General features: G+C 30.9%; 1 protein-coding gene across 4 annotated transcripts in view; it reads left to right on the top strand.

The window, feature by feature from the left end:
- sprt (PDZ domain-containing protein sprite) overlaps positions 1 to 15,703 on the top strand; it is a 178,643-nt gene that overhangs the window by 109,150 nt on the left and 53,790 nt on the right. The gene's annotated exons all lie outside the window — the stretch shown is intronic.

Here is a 15,703-nt window from a genome sequence, read left to right as displayed (position 1 = left end):
AAATACTCCATCTAACCAAAACTAACTATACGATAAACTTAAGTACAATATTTTATTAACAATAACCGAATTTCTGGGGGTGTTTCTGTAATTTATCTCTATCTTTACAATCTACATTTTGTTGATATAAACTTAATGATAGAAGTTTTAGATACAATTTCTAATTTGCAGGGCATTAAAATTAGAATATTTCAAGAATACGTTAACCCAGATATTTTCATACAGAGAGAAAAAGATCTGTTGATCAACGTAGGTAATTCTCGTTCAATTAGGATATTCATCCAGTCTGGAGTTACCCAAGACTTACCACTTGAAACCACGGCGCTACATGCCGACATCGTCAAAATTGCAATTTACGCAGATAATTAAACTTTCTTTCTATGCTCTCGATTGTTCAAATACATATGTCTCAAATTACAAAAATACTTAAATATATGACGAAATAAATTAACATTTGGAAGCTGAGAATTAATTCACAATAGCGATCATTTTCCTCGTCGCCTTACTGAACCAAATTTACTGGTTGAGAATCCCCCGTTGCTCCGATCGGACTCCATTTCCATCGACCATCTACTCCAATATTACCTAGCATTGCGAAAGATTATGGCATATTGAGAGCACTGTTCACTCACTTCCAGAGATCAAGCAAATAGTCAGTCTCAATTTGTGTATCAGTTGTGTATCAGGTACGTTTTCTATGGTTAGCAAGTATGATCCCGTTTTTCAAAATAAAATGTTGAGAATGTTGCTAAATGTTCTACAGTATGTCAAAAACAAACAAAATTCTTCGAGAAACACAATGTCCATTCGTCTTTGGCACTAATAATTCTATCCATTCATACCTTATTACCATAATATCAATTCTTACAATTTATAACAATATATCGATTGATAATTAAGTAAGATCTTCTTTGCTCCGTAGTTATCGTGTCCATAACTTAATAAATACCTTAAAAAACTCTGAAATGTCCGAATATAATGATCTACTGTCTACCTTTACAATGTTTTGTATCGTTAGAGACAACGCCAACAAAAGCTCAATAAACAATCAAATTAATTCAAAGACAGATGAGATACATTCCTGCTGCTTTTTGTTGGAAATGTAGCTTTAATATTCTGCGTTATATGGGTATATCGACATATTTTAGGCGCTTAGTCGATTTTAGGCATATATAAAGCATATTAAGTGTTTTCTGCATCGACGGAGGCATGTGATTATTGTACTTGATTCAGTTAAACTGAAAACTTTTTTTTTATTCTCAGAGATTTCGATAAGGCTTAATACTTAAGACGCGGTAGATCGTACCAGAGTTTTTATTGCTCATAGCCCCACTTAGGAATTTATAACGTGAATTAGTAGGTATATAAATGTTTTGGTAAATAAACACCAAAATTATGGCACAATATTTTATTAATAAAATCCTAATTTCTGGGGTTGTTTCCGTAATTTATCTCTATCTTTACAATCTGCATTTTGTGTATATAAACTTAATGATGTAAGTTTTAGGTACAATGTAGAATCTTACCAAATATATCCATGAATAAAGCTAAAAGTTAACAATAACCAAAATATTGCAACCCATTCAACTCCCAACTGGAGAAGATCACTTCCGTTTTTGGACCAGGAATTTCTAATTCTCGACTCTATTTCATTGAATGTGTAAGACTAATATCAAGGCGTAAAATAAAAATTATATTTTATAAAACTATATAAAATAATTTAATACATTAAATAAATAAATGCAGAGATCTAAATAAATTATATAACAACTATTTACACAATAAATTGCAACATAAAGAAAATTCTAAGCTTGGGAGGTCTTAATGTTGAGATTGTCGGGTAACAGTTCTGAAAACATAATGAAAACATACCTGAGTAATGAATTTTCAGTGACAAGGGTGATATTAAAAATGTACATGAAATATAACAAGAATCTGTGACTATCGCGACAGAAACTTTTAACGTTACGTAATATTGAAATATAATGGTACTGACAGTTATGTACTAGCAGCTAAAAATATGGGTAGTTAATTATGCTGGCGGATCATAGTACTGATAATCAATATTCGATATTTATTAGTCGATAAACAAATGCACCGACAAGTACTGATAATGAATGGTACTGATAATATTAATAATAGATAATGACAATGGCAGTCAATAGCAATGATGGAATAATCAGAATGGTTAACAACACGTTTAGTCTGTAGTAGTCATTATCATTGACGGACAATCATAACAGACAATATAACTGATAGCTATGATAAACTATACTAAAATGAAGTATGACATGTGCCTTGTGCAAGGTAATATATAATACAAACACTAATAAACAAGTGAGTGTGCAAAATATTGCATACTCACTTCTTCATCTGCAGCTATAATTAGTATGGGAAGGGGGAAAAGAAGGGAAAAGCCAAAGGCCACACGCTAGATTTGCTGCCACCAAGAGTCAGCAGAGACCACTTTCGGTGGCATTTATGTATGCTTCAAATTATCCATAGATCATAAATACACTATATAAAAAAATATAAATCAGTTACTTTGGCCACTTTGGGGTCAGATTATGATTTATAAAATAGTTTTAATTCATATTTACAGTTCGAACAATAAAACTACTATCTTTAGTTAACCGTAACATAAGAATTGTGAGAGAGATACGAAGATACGAAGAAATAATAAAATAGAGGAGAGTTAAATAGATAAATATAAATGGATACATAGATAAATAGATAGAGGATAATGGTAAAGAAAAGAAAGAAACATATGAAATAAAGAAAACCGGATTATTTTGCGAACAAACTCACCATTTGATGGAACTCGGTTTTGGCGGCACAAAACACAGTAAAATAATTTGAATAAGAAAGAGGTAGTGACTCTGAGTTCCGCGTCTTCACAAATGAACTCTTATGAAGTTCTAAAGTCCCTTGAACATGTCAAGATATGACATCTGGCAATTACAGCCCACGAAGAAACATCAATTATGTTGCTATTCGTGGTAATTATTTTTACTGCTAAGTATTTACAGTGACATATTCCACAGTTTAAAAAAAGCGTTAGTCCTGCCTAGTTAGCTCTATATTATCGATTAAACGCTTTTAAAAAACATAAACGACCCATAATTAAAAGGTCTAAAGTACCATAGAAATTCAAAACGATTTTTCAATTCAAACGATTCAAACGATGATTTTCTTGAATGATACATGCCTTTAACGGTGTTTTAAGAAATAAAATATCGAGAAAATATAAACAAATAAAACTCGTTTTTACAAATATTCCTTATATAACTTTAAGTAGAATAATTATTGTCAAAACAAATATATATTTTACAAGCCTGTAATAAAGAAGTTACTTTCGTTATATACAAAATGATATTTATTATAATTTCCGAAATTCATTATTCAAGTAATTAAGGCGTTTGCTATTAAGGCGTATTACCGAGATATTTCAGGTTTTGTTCCTCGGTCGATAATTAAGTTTCCGCGTACTCCATCGCGCCAACCAAAAGGAAACAAACCGAACCTAGAACTAGTTAAGGATTTAATTTAAATTTTTAAGTGGTTAATGTTACTTTTTATACAACTGTGACTTGCATATCCGCTAGAGATAAGTGAGTTTGCGACGACAGGCCGGACGACTGTTATCTAAATTGAATTCGTTGTAGAGCAATGTTGGCGAACCTGCTTTTATTATCAAATAATAAACGATTGGTTATAGAACTTCACGTTATATAAACAATATATTACAAGCAGCATTTTGCTTGTCGTTTTCGCTGATCCGATCTAATAGGTATCCAGTTTTATCTTCGATCTTTTATAATGTCCAAGTTAGAAGTTGTTTTGAAAGTGTTGAAACTTCCTACGATTTATTTTACTACTTAGATATTCGAACTAGTTTGCTTTAATAAAGTATATATATATATATATATATATATATATATATATATATATATATATATATATATATATATATATATATATATATATATATATATATATATTATATTTACATTTAACTCTTTTCTAAACCAGCTTTGCCATGCCAACCCTGCTGTTGCACGGTGCTGTGTTTCGTTGCCAAGTCATTCTGATATTGTATTTCTCTTAATTTCTTCTGTTACAACCTGTGTTAATTTTTCTTGATAATATTGGATGTAATCACTGCATTCTCCATAATTCATTTGCCATATCTGCAAGACAGTTAGTATCCATTCTCTCCTCGTACATTTTAACCAAATGCTCATATATATATATATATATATATATATATATATATATATATATATATATATATATATATTGAACAGTTTATGTATATAAATCTTTTGCATTCTACAGTATAATTTTCTACAGTTATTCTATATTAGTTATATAGTCACCTTTAGTTATTTCCAGTCCCACCAAGCAGTCTTGGTACAACACTAGTTTACAATTCCACTATTTGTCAGTTTCTTAATTCGTTATTGTACTAATTTTTTACCACATCCCTTAATTATTCGATTTGGTTGAATATGCAGTGATTGGTGAAGATGATAGGGTTAATATACAGGTAATTTTAATGTTACAGAATGTTAGAGATACTCAGTAAATTACATAAAATACAATTTAATTTATATTTACCAAGTAACAATTTGAATAACTTCAATGTCTAACATGGGGTCTTCAAACTTTATTTGTGTTTTGCAAGCCATTCCTTAAACACAGCCTTTGCCGGCCACTTTTTGGGATTTTTTTGTTAGAATTCCATTTTTAACATGAAGAACAATATATCTGCTATGAATTACTAAAAAATATTTTGATTTTCCCCCAATTTGAAAGCCCAATTAGATATGATTCTTTCACCTTTTTCCATTAACTTTTGTTCTTTTTGTTATATTTTAGTCTTTTTATTTGCCCTGGTGGCCTAACGTTTTGTTTTAAAATATAATTTTCTATACACAAATTGAAATAACAACTCTTCATTAATTTTAGTACTTGTTTTCAAAATGTTATTCTTTTAAAAGCAATGTCTAAGAGTTGCATTAGACCTCCTCATGGGTTATGTGTACTCTATTTTCCCCATGTTTCCTAACATTGTTTGAAGTGATGACTTATATCCCCCTCAAAAAGCTGCATATCCCTAAGTTTTCTATGAGTAATTTCCAAACTAACAATTATTTCTGAAATAACTGTATTAAATTATGTTTATATTGAAAAAACTAATCCCTGTTTTTATATATTTCGTAAATTTGATCTCGAATTGACATAACATCAAGGTATGTAGACACATTCTTCTCGGTGTCATCATTTTAGTCATAGTATTGTTATAGTACTTCTATTTTGCATAGACCTTATATGTTTATATTATATCAGAAAGAGTAACATTCAAAGAAAAACCCGCTAAGTAGACTGTCACCATTGTCGGCAAGAACCACTGGTATCAGTGGCATTTATCTATCAAATTACGGCTGGGAAACGTTATACAAATTTCATATACCAATTAAAACGTATTTTAAGGAGTAATATAATTAAGATGGTTACGATGGTACAACTGATATAATAAAGTTAATCGTTAAGAAGAAAGAAAAGAAAATGAAAGAAAATTTTTCAGCATGTAATTTGTATGCTTCCTAAGGTATAAAATAAATTGTAAATATGTGTGGAGAACACTTTGAGTAAACTATATTGTACCAGTTTCTCTGAAAGAGCTTACATACAAGGTACTATATTCGGGATTCAGCATAAAAAATGATATAGGTATAAAATGTTATTGAACTTCTTTTATTAACGAACATACTTTGTTTTACTAGAAAATTGGAAAAAAAATCTTTACGACTAAGAAAATATAAAACTTGATCAGAAATATTTGTGAGTCTCATAAAGATGGCAATGAAATTTCGCTATAAGAATTTCTAATACCTCGGTCATCATATTTCTGCGAAGCCTCGCATCGTGTTTGCTGGAAATATTCGAATTTCCTTTTCGAATTCCAATAGTTATTCCGAATACCTTTGTGTAATTTTCCTATGATATATTGATCATTCTATGTTTAACCATGTTAATTACACTTTGATAACTTTAGCCTATTTAATTATTCTCTTTAAAATATGTTTTAATTGGTATATGGAATTTGTATTCAGATATCATATTAGATCATCAGGGATATAAGACGATAAGGAAACGATATGATTACATATATCGGTATTATTCCTTATCGTCCTACCTCCCTGATGATGTGATCTTCCTACGAAGATTCTTACTAACATGACTGAGTTTACGGTGAATAATAGTAATTACATTTCTTTATAAAGGCTAAAACTTTAATTTTAGTTCTTATTAAATAGTGTAATATAATGTACTTTATAACAAACTAAAATATAATTTTTTTGGTTTGCAAGCAATGAAACCGCTATATTGATATAGTTTAAAGTGGAATTTTCCTATTGCATATAAAGTCCTTCCTATTGCATATAAATATCTGGAAGCAGTTGATTCATCATTGACATTACCTTTTATCGTTTTAGGTCGTCTAGACCGTTTTCGGTCATTGGCATCAATATAATCGCTTTTAAATCGTGAAAACTAAAACCCACGATGGAGATATGAAGGATTAGTATTACCGAAAGTTTCTAAAAGTGTTTCTGATGTATTTTGGCAGTAGATTTCTTCAAATCAAACAACAAGGGTAATGAATGTTCAAAGTCCAATTATGATTAGCGTCTGTATACAGTTATTTTTTGTAGGAAAATGTCAAAACTATCGAATTTAACAGTTGTTTACACTGATTTTCCATTATCACCAACTTATACCGCTTATAAAAATATGTGTAAGGATATAGTTGTATTAATAGTTGTATGTAATAACAATATAGTTTATAATGAATGTAATTACTTCTAGGACTTTTGAAGTATATATAATTTCAATATTGACAACACTATCGCGTTCACCAACAACAGATGCCAATATATTCTGGCCTTATTGTTGAAATTGAAAATGTTAACAGTGGATTGACACCGATTGTGAAGACTGTGATAAGCTGGTCCAGGAGCTATAAATATTCTACGGCAAACCTGGATAAAAATAAACAAGATATCTGCAGATAAAGATCGGGACTCCAATTATATGGTTCAGAGCCGACATACATATTCTTAGATCATTCATTAGTTCGTTGTCGAAATTAGGTCTATCTTGTATCCTTTATTATCTCCAAACTTATGTTATTAACTTTTTGACTATTTGACTCTACCCTCGACATAATGTCGTGGCAAAATAGAAAATCGAAGACTCTACCGGTGTGAATAAGGAATTCTTAGCATATTATAATTATTATTTGTATTACAGTGCCATTTTTATTTTATAGTATAGTGATTTTCAAAATATTTGCTAGGACTTTATTACTCATTATTTTGGTCTAGAAGCCTACATTACGTTTTACTGATTAGATTGAAAACCATTTTTATCAACCGATCTTTCACAAGATATTAATTGAGGTTTCGAGAATATGAAAAAATACTAGAACAAAAACTCAGAAATTCAAAATGTTAGGTTAGCGAAAAGGTGGCTAATAAAGGTGCATCCTATTCGACATGTTCCCAACCGTTCTAGTGCCCTAAAAGAAAAACAACAAGCAAAAAACTTGACGGAGTGAAGAACATTGGAAATAAAGTAAAAACATCTTGTCACAAAACGGCGACAAATAATCAGACTTAATTATATTGTCCGTATTTGAAATTATTTAAGAAAATTCAAACTTCTGAATGCAGATGGATATACAAAGATTTTTAATAAATTTAAAATAAACCGGTTAAATAGAACTTGAAATCTTCTCACTGACGATAGTCACACGTTCGAACACCGGGCATGATTATAATTGTATGTTTGCGATTATTTATAATTGCAGCTCCCTACAGGTAAGTGTAAAATCTGATAAGAAAAAAAAACAACTAGCCTAGTTACGCCAGCCATCCTACTAGACTGAGTAAGGTTGGTCATCTTCTGCAATCAGTCGTCAGTTGCTAGTCTCATGCTAAGAGACGATAGTAAAAAACCTCTCCATTCATGTCTATACAAGTTTCTGTTGGCTAGGACTGCACATTAATTCTTTTGCAGATAATCTAGCTAGTGCTCAGGGAGAGAACACACTGTTCTAATCTAGTCTGACAGTTTAACTCGCTCCTTTTCTATCACAGTTTCGTACCACAGTCTCATTTGGGGTTAGATGTCATTTTTAGGTTAATTTTGTGTTTACTTTATGTTAAGGTAATATAATTATTTCATAGGCAGAACTAGCGGAAAATAATGCGAAAATAAACACTTATTATACACATAAGGTATGAAATATTAGTAAAATATTATCATTTTGTATCACTAATTTTATAGATTGTTATGGAACAAAGGATATATTTTTGCTAAATAATATAAGTATAAATATAATGTGTACTTAGTAGAAAGTGGATGGAATAAATTGATAACATATGATTTGAAGCTTTGTTATTAATTATATCTTTCTGATTTTACAGATATTTTAAAACAAGAAAAAAGCTAAATGTTTAAATGAAGTATCATTAATTTTCAGCATAGTATAAATATAAGGTGTACTTAATAGGAAGTGGTTGGAATAAATTGATAACATAGGATTTGAAACTTTGTGATTTATTATATCTCTCCGATTTTACAGATATTTCAAAACAAGAGAAAAGCTAAATGCTTAAACGGTGTCATGAATTTTTAGCATAGCGTAAATATAAGGTGTACTTATTAGAAAGGGGTTCGAATTATTTATTTATTATTTATTATTTATTTATTAGTTTGCGATTTATTATTTCTTTCAGTTCAGAGCAGATAAATAATGTAGAAATATTACAACATTTAACAAATTTTATTGCAATAAATGGAACAAAATAAATAAAGAAATTTTAATCCAAACAATACACATTTAGGGATATATACAAAAGCTATATAAAAAAATATTATAATCTTCAAATAAGTCCTGTTTCCATATTCTTTAACATAAAAATATATCCTTTGTTCCATAACAATCTACAAAATTAGTGTTATAAAATGATAATATTTCATTAATAATTTATAACTTATACAATTATTTTCGCATTAACTGTCGCTAATTTTGCCTATGAAATAATTATATTACCTCAGCCAAATGTAAATACAAATTTAACCCGAAAATGACATCTAATTATCACTATCTAACCACAACTAAGACTGTGATACGGAAGGTGTATTAGTAAAGGACGCAAGTTTTGAAAACTGTCTGGCTAGATAAGAACAAGTGCGCATGTGCAGTCATAGTCAACAGATACTTGTAGAGGCATGGATGGAGAGGTTTTTTACTGTCGTCTTATGACAAGGGCCGTAATTCGGACCCCACGTTAAGTATTAGGTTCAGTCCAGAAAAAAAACTCTAGTTGGTCAAATGTACGCTCTAAAATATAACAAAAAAGTTTGTATTAACGAATATAATGATTAACTACTGTTTTGAGTTTCTGCTTTAATTTTCTTTACGTGATCTGATCTCATAGTTTTAGATTATTCACACAACTGCAAATATTTAAAAATGAACTTTAAAAACGTCAACGTAATACATAGGTTATTGTATAAAATTACATTCGAGCGATAATACGAAAAACTTAAGTGAAGTCATATAAAGTACATAAGTTGTTAGGAAAGGAGCAACTACACTATTTCACTCAGATTAGTATGAGAAGCAGATTGCTAAATTGTAGAGAGCTTTTGTTAGCGGTACCAAAGTATAGGTTATCCTTGGTCATCTAAGGTTATAATACCGGTTATAACTCTGTGCTGGTTTCATTGTACTGAAGATATCCAGTTATTAATATGACAGTAAATTTTATTTATGCCTCGCGATCATTATTTAGGTTTAGGATCTTCTTGAATCTTGCAATACAAAAAGTTTATATTTTTGAGTTTTATGTAAATACTGGGGCGTTCAGTAAGTTCACCGTTTGCCACTTATTTATATTTTGTAAAATATAACCAAAACATTTTATTCATTCAAATCAATTAATTAATTATTAATATATATTTAAGAATTAGCAATGAACAAAAGTTAAGTTTTAAGTATGTTAATAAGTGGGCTGCTTCATATCAAAAAGGTCTAAGATGATTTACGTGAAGAAAACAAAATATAACAAAAACTCATGAAAGATGGATTAAAAAGTAACTATCTGCTATTAGGCGCTTGCATGGTTTTTTTATAATTTTTTAATATACATATACAATTTTGGTAAAAAGTTGGTACAATATCTATTAATTAAAATATTTTCCATAATGTTCTAAAATTATTCGTTCCTTCTCACTGATATCACAACACCACTTTTAAATCGTTAAAATAAAAACCAACAATTGGAATATAACAAGCGAAGGTAACTAATGAATTGCAAATTAATTAGTGAACTGAAAATGCAATTTTGAAGGCTCCAGGAATAGCTTGTGTATGCAAAGTGGACTAACAACTCTTTTACGTAGAGAAATATCAAAACCATAGAACTTAGCAATTGTGCTAAGTTATTGAGCAATTATATATTACTTACATTATGATACTTCTTGATACTTAAATGATACTTGTACTTGATATATTGTACGTCGTTTCATAACTATGGATGAGTCTACAAAATGCTATAATACAGAAGCCACCATTAGTGTCTAGAGTTTAGTAAAAAGAATACTAGCATGAACTGTTTAGATTGCAAAAGGAATTTTGTTGCCAACTGGTAAGATATCAGCCTTCAAACTGATGAAATAATAAGCTCAGATGCCTTTTGACTGAACTAAATGCAAGAATTCAATGTTTATAGAGGAAAAAACATTTTCTCTAAATTCCAACCAAACAGAAACTAATAAAAATTTATTATTTTTAAATTCTTTTGGAATTGTATATTATGTACTGAATAAGACTCAATTTCCAAATCACTTGTTCATTTGGTTTATATTTGTGTCAGATATGTCATAGTGGATCATTGTTTGACGTATGATCACATATTAACGTAATAGTATTATTATCTTGCTTGAACAGTATCGAATAGCACACGTTGAGGAGATATCCACCCTAAAAAAAACAAGATTTAATCAACACAACGCTTAACTCTATTAACATTCAACCGTAGACCCGTAATTAATATTCCATCATATTCATATTTTTATAATTGATAAAAATTATTTTATTAAACTTGTCGTTGATGCTGACACTTATTGATTATCTGTCGTATAAATTTACAGTTACTGAGCACAACTTTTAACAACCTATGTTTATATAGCAGGGAATAGCTTACAGCTAATACCATACCGCGCACCTATCTTAGTTAATAACATTAAATTTAAATTGCAAAACAGAAAATCAATTTCTGGAGTTACATGGCTCATTAAAAATACGTCACGGACGTTTCTGAAACAATAATGTAGGAACCACTAAAAATGCAGTTAAGTTATCCAAGCTAACGTCGTCTGATATGGAAAAAAATTACAATAAACCCGCTTGAGTAAAATAGTAACGCAATTTCTGCACCCAAACAAGCGCAGTAAATCATCTCGATGTCTACTAAAAAATGCACATAAGCTTTTATACTTATATACGAAACGGGAAAGGCGTAATGCTCGTATTCAGTATTGTTGCACGGTAAATTTCAAGGGGATTGTGGATCGATCTCATGAATACAACTGCCATGGTTCAACAACTCTATTAGATCTAGACCGAACGAAGTACGCTCACAATACGCCCGTAAATTCCATAGAAACTGTCACCGCATTACGGATACGACTACCGCATTTTGGAGTGACAGCTTTAATTTTTCAACACAAAAGAAACCCGTTTCATGCTTTATCGACCATCCCTTATCATTATTGTGTCACCAAAAAACTTGTTCGATCAATTATGATATAAAATCATCATCATAAATATCAATATTAATATGAAATGTGTAAAAGGAGACAAATAAAATTAACAGCTAATAATTTATATAATATGTATGTAGTCCTATCTAAATATTAGGAGACTACAGGGAAGTGAACAAGATGTAGCACCTGATTATTTCATTCTGCGCATGCGCATTACTATAATCTACAGCTGGTTATGTTTATTACTTGCTAATTCTAACAAGTCGATTGAAAACTCCCCGGCCAACCACAGTAAAACACATTTTTTTTGGCAAAATTAGTTTTTTATTCAACATAACTTCCTTCAAGGGTGATACACTTGATAAGTGATTATAGCGACCCTCAAAATTTTCGATACCATTTTTGTAGTACGATTTGTCATTTGCTTCAAAATTGGCCTCGGTTTCGGCGATCACCTCATCATTCAACGAAAATTTCTTCCCAGCGAGCATTCTTTTGACATCTGAGAACAGGAAATAGTGGCTGGGGGCTATATCTTGAGAATACGGTGGATGAAGCCCAATTCATGGATTTTTGCCATCGCTTTCACTTGTGACACGGTGCATTGCCTTAGTGAAGCAGCACTTTTTTTCTTCAAAGGCGCTCAGTTGATATCCTTGGAGTGTCTGCCATTTCATTCAATTTCAATTTACGGCCATTCAGTCATTTTGTGTATTTTTTAAATATTTTTGTCGGTAACAACCTCTTTTGGGCGTCCACTCCGTTCACCGTCTTCGGTGCTCATTTCACCACGTCTAAACTTAGCATACCAATCCTTGATGGTTGATTTTCCTGGGGCAGTGTTCGGAAACACAGCATCAAGCCAAGTTTTTGCTTCAATTGTATTTTTTTCCCTTAAAAAAGCAATATTTTATCAACACGCGAAATTCCTTTTTATCCTTTTTTCCCATATTCCATTTTTTTCACAGTAACAAAACTTGCTTCACTCAAAATGCTATAATTCACAAACTAATGATCCGACAACTGTCATATTTATACACGCATGTTTTGAGTGTTAGAGGTAACTAAGAAACATATGGATTTAAATCTAGTAGCGCCATCTATGTGTCAGGCAAAATCGATTAAGAAATCGTTGACACTAATTCTTTAAAATATTGTCTAAAATATATTATGCGGTATATTTCATCTTTATATTTTATATTTTAACTTTCATCAGACTTAGTCACGTATGACAATAATAATGTGTAAGGTATATCGTTATTGAAGCCCGGGGAAGCATCATAAAACGTTGCAAAGATGCCAAGCAAGGGGATCATCATGATCTAATGGAATCTGGCCAAAACATTAATTCACCTTTTTCTTGTTACACGCTATTCTAGTGACTCCATTGTATAATGTAGTCTAGACGTTGATGTAACAGACTACTAATTGTTTCGGTTTTTGCAAAACCCTCGTAATGGTCTAAAGTCAGCTTCATAAGTCACATATTGATTGAAGATTGAAAATTGACTGATTGATGCGAGTGATTATTTGTACTAGTTTTCCTTCAAGGAATATCGAATCTAATGTCACCAATAGTCCTCTTAAAATAGTCTGATTTAAAGCTTCACTTCATTTAATTTGTTGATATAATTTGTATAATAATAATATCATAATATTTTGTTACAAAATCAAGCCTTGCAATTTGTGTCGAATTAGTGTTATTTGCTGCGAAATGCGATTGTTTCAGACGCATTATCCATTAATCTAGTTGTCATCGTGTGACTTCGAAATCCTCCTTACTACTTCAAGAACTTCAAACAAATGTATAATTATTGGGTATATTAAAACTAATACTTTATTAGGTGTGAAAAAGATGAGAAAAAAGTCAATAAAATATATTTTGCCAATTTATATTAAATGAAATAATTAAAATTGGCAAGCAATGAAAGCGCGATGTTGAAATATTTCGATATGGTAATTTTAGTCAATGTGTGCCTTATCTTGGAACTTTTTTGATCCTTCAGGTATTTCGTCGTCATTGACATTCAAATCTTCACTTTTATTATATTTTTAATTTTGTAAAATGAAACAGATGTCAGCAACAGATGTCTTCAAATCCAAGAACCACTTTAACGAATGTTGGAAATTCAATTTTGAGTTTTATATTATTAGGATCTGTATACATCGAATGGGTGAGTTATGCTAAATGAAAAATTGAAAGTTTATATAAAAAATTGTCAAAACCACCAAATTTAACAGTTAGGTTATGTTGTTTTTTTACATATTTTAAAGTCTCCTTTTACCAAATATGGGTTTATCTAGACTGGATTAATATTTTATGTCGGTTTCGAACCACGGTCCTCGACATTTAGCCTACCGACTGGCGAGTAACCAACTTAGAAATCATCCCACAAGACATCCGGTCTTACCCACCCTGGTTACTGGCGTGACTGGGATCATTTTCCTTGTCGGATTTTACATTCTTGCCTAGGACAATCATAAATATAAAACAATCAGAAACATATATTTACGACCATGCCTCATCAGAATTCGAACCCGCGGCTATCGCAACAGTAGGAGGACCGTCCTGTTTACATCTGCGCCACCAAGCCGGCTAGGTTATGCTGTTTAACATATATTTACACTGAAGCTTTACATTTTTATTAATAGATATTGATGAACAAGGCACACGCAAGCGCCTAATTGGTGATTTGCTATATTACTCACTGTTATTAAAATCTCAGTACAGTCAACATAAGTTCATAATAAATCAGAGAGAATTATTTTGTAACGAAACCAGTCTGTAACACAACATTGCATTTAGCTGATAAAGGTTAATGAATTGTTAGCGCAGAAGAATGAGAAAACGACTATCCTACACGGATTTCGAGGCGCCGCATTACTAGCAACTATTATTATTGCTAACAAGATTGTGACCCGAAATATAAATAATATTTATGCGTGTCTGTATCGACATCGACATCGACTTTTACCTAACGTTTTTTTTTTCGTGTTGTCTTTGATGTCAACAATATGAACATTTACTATTGACTATTGACAATTACAGCTTTGAAAGAAGGTTCGAGAACGGGCGCTATTAAAGCAAATTTTGTCATCGTTCTATTGTTGTTTTTTAAATCAATTGAAATTGTTTCCAAACGATTAATTATTTTGTAATGATGTTATGAAACAGTTTAAACTCTATTATTAGATTGAAAAGTTATTGATAAAGTTATTCCATTTTCGGTACTTAAAGGCAATATTTTTCAATGGCAATTGCAGTTAACTGTAGCTTTTATTTTAACATTACTATTCAGCTCAACTGGTTTTCCATTGCTCAAAATATCCAAGCATTATTTTTCTGTATAATCATGGTTGTGTCGACCTTTTTCCTGTTACTCTTCGTGATTCCACAATCTGCCCTAATGGCAATAAGTATTGCTTATGTCTACATTATATATACATGACATGTAGAAACTCACTTCATTAAGCAATCTTCTGTATAAAATATTATCATAATTAATTACTCTTATTCTAAAGCTTATTCTAAAGTCTACATATGTCCAATAATCAGATCAGGTGGTGTTAAATGTTTTAGTCTACGCACTTCACTATCATGTCGCATATTTAGCTGATTAGTGAGTACATTGGGATGCACTGACACTCTTTCGAAGTACTTCACACAAACACGTTGAATTACACTCGTTATAGGTTCTAGAGGAATATCGCGTTGTATCACTTTATTTGAAATATCGTACGAAGCATCAACAATGGCACGCAACACCTTGTTTTGGAACCGTTGATAATGGATATATTAGATTTGCTAGCGGTACCCCATAGTTGGAATCCATATGACCAGATCGCTTTGAGTATA

This window comes from Rhynchophorus ferrugineus, unplaced genomic scaffold (genome assembly GCF_030347505.1).
Source record: "Rhynchophorus ferrugineus isolate W39M unplaced genomic scaffold, kcgeb_rfMv2 rfM7, whole genome shotgun sequence".
Lineage (NCBI taxonomy): Eukaryota > Metazoa > Arthropoda > Insecta > Coleoptera > Curculionidae > Rhynchophorus > Rhynchophorus ferrugineus.
Note: the sequence above shows the minus strand (reverse complement) of the source record. Positions and strands in the feature narration are given on the sequence as shown.